Below are 2,168 nucleotides of genomic sequence, written 5' to 3' on the forward strand. Positions count from 1 at the left end.
CAACAGAGGTGACAGTGTCGGTGACCGGTTGTGCACGCTCTAGCAAATCAGGTGTGCAGCCAGTGCATTTCCCCAGTTCCAGTTCCCTCCGGTTTGAGAGCGGAGACACCCTCTGGAATGAGCAACGGAGCTCCTACAATTTGCCCGTCACAGATCGCACACATTCTTCTTTCTGCTTTTCTTCATTTTTGAGAGACTTTATAAAAACGAACACCCATGGAAGCACAGCGCTTCCTTCCGATGACGCATCCTGTTGGGCTTGGAGTCAGCCCTTGCATGTGGTCACAGCCCACTGCAGATGCTGCGTCAGAACTTGGTGACACGGGATCGTCGGGGAGGATCATCCTTACCTGTTCCCCCTTCGGGAGGGCAGATGCCAACGTGATGATCAGAGCTCGCGTGATTCGTGGTTAGTGTCTCGGTGTGGCCAGGACCTGTAGCACCCTGGACACTCCTGTATGATTCTCCATGGGAAATAATAATAATAATAATAATAATAATAATAATAATTAATAATAAAAAGAACCGGGGACGCCTGGGTGGCTCAGTGGTTGAGCGTCTGCCTTCGGCTCAGGTCATGATCCCAGAGTCTTGGGATTGAGTCCCGTATTGGGCTCCCCTGCAGGGAGCCTGCTTCTCCCTCTGCCTGTGTCTCTGCTTTTCTCTGTGTGTCTCTCATGAATAAATAAATAAAATCTAAAAGAGAGAGAGAGAGAGAGAGAGAGAGAGAGAAAGGCACAAAGCTTGCTGGGTGGCCACGGGTGGGGGTGGGGGTGGGCGGCGATGGGAGGGGAGTGAGTAGTGAACATGCATCCGCACATGCCTTGTGCAGTCTACCACACATGCACCCTAGAGGTGCAGTGTGAAACCTGCGCAACTGCATTCGGTAGCCCTGCGTTAGCTGGGTGGCTGCAGGGAAGGATCCTCCTGTGCAGGTTATGGGAGGTAAAGTCGAAACAGTTACACCGTCCCTGGGATGTGGAGCTGGGAGGACCACATCCAGACCTTGAAGATTTTCTAGGGGACGGATGACTTCACCTACAAAGTGGATGTTGGGAGGGTGAGTCAGCATTTGCAGGCGGGAGGACTGTGGGCTGAGCAGGGCAGGGAAGCTGTGACACCAGATGAAGCTTTGAGCCGAGTATTGGTTGTCAAAGCTTCCTCATGGTCCCTTCCCTGCTCTCTCTGAGGAAGCCCTTTGGCCACACCCACAGACCTGGAGCTGCTTCTGGAACATCACATACCCCTTGAATGTCTGCTCTGACCCTTACAGGCCGGCTCGTTCCTAAATGCTGCTTCCTCTGCTGAGTCTCAGATGAGGCCGGACACAAGCGTTAGCTCCAAAGGCTCCTTCTGGTGACTCGCATCTCAGCTCCTAAGGCATGAGCCCCCCAACCCCACCCCCCCACCCCAGGCAGCAAGGACCCAGAGGTTGGGGGATGTAACCTTCTCATTTCACTGGTGAGGAAATTGAATCCAAAAGGACAACGGCTCTGGAGAGGACACTTGTGGAGGCAGGAGTGAAACCCACACAGACGTGTCAAAGTGCTGTCCCCCGGGATGACGCGGAGGGTGTGTGGGGTCAAGGAGAGAACCTCTCTGCTGACTCCCCAGCCAGCCCGAGCCCCCCGGTTCAGCTCACCTGGTCGCGGAGGTCCCCGTGCCACGCACTTCGGCTCCATGGTCATGACGCCAACGTGCCCATTGACGACCGCGTTAGGGAGCCTGGACGTCCCCGGTCCGACCGTAACTCCCAGGACGGCCGAGGCGCCCGAGGCCGGGAGACGGGCGGTGTACGATTCTCCAGCCCCCGGGAAGAGCCAGCACCTCGCTGCCGGACCTCTGGCCTCCAGGGTCACCAGAGAATAAAGTCCCGTCGTCTCAAGTCCCCCAGATTTTGGAAACTTGTTGGTGGCCGCGCTAGGAAACGGACACAAGCACGATGCAAGATTCCTTCGTGATTCTGTGCTGGAGCCAAAGTCCTGGAAGAGGATGTGTGCTGCGGTGCCTGCCGGGACGACGGGCGTGCCTGTCATTCTCCAGTCACTCACGGAGATTCTCCGTGGGGAATGTGGGAGCCCGTCTTCATGCCATCGGTGTCCTCAGCGGAGCCAACTCGGAGGCCCCTGGGAGTGCCCTGCCCCGGCTTCTCTGGGCCGCCCCCTGCC

At 56.8% G+C, this 2,168-nt stretch overlaps 1 non-coding gene across 1 annotated transcript; it reads left to right on the top strand.

The window, feature by feature from the left end:
• The first annotated feature begins 327 nt into the window (after window positions 1-327).
• Window positions 328-463, top strand: LOC112908039 (U8 small nucleolar RNA). The gene has a single exon (XR_003232849.1). It is a non-coding gene; the product is annotated as a U8 small nucleolar RNA (small nucleolar RNA).
• Window positions 464-2,168: the final 1,705 nt, after the last annotated feature.

This window comes from Vulpes vulpes, chromosome 15 (assembly GCF_048418805.1).
Source record: "Vulpes vulpes isolate BD-2025 chromosome 15, VulVul3, whole genome shotgun sequence".
Lineage (NCBI taxonomy): Eukaryota > Metazoa > Chordata > Mammalia > Carnivora > Canidae > Vulpes > Vulpes vulpes.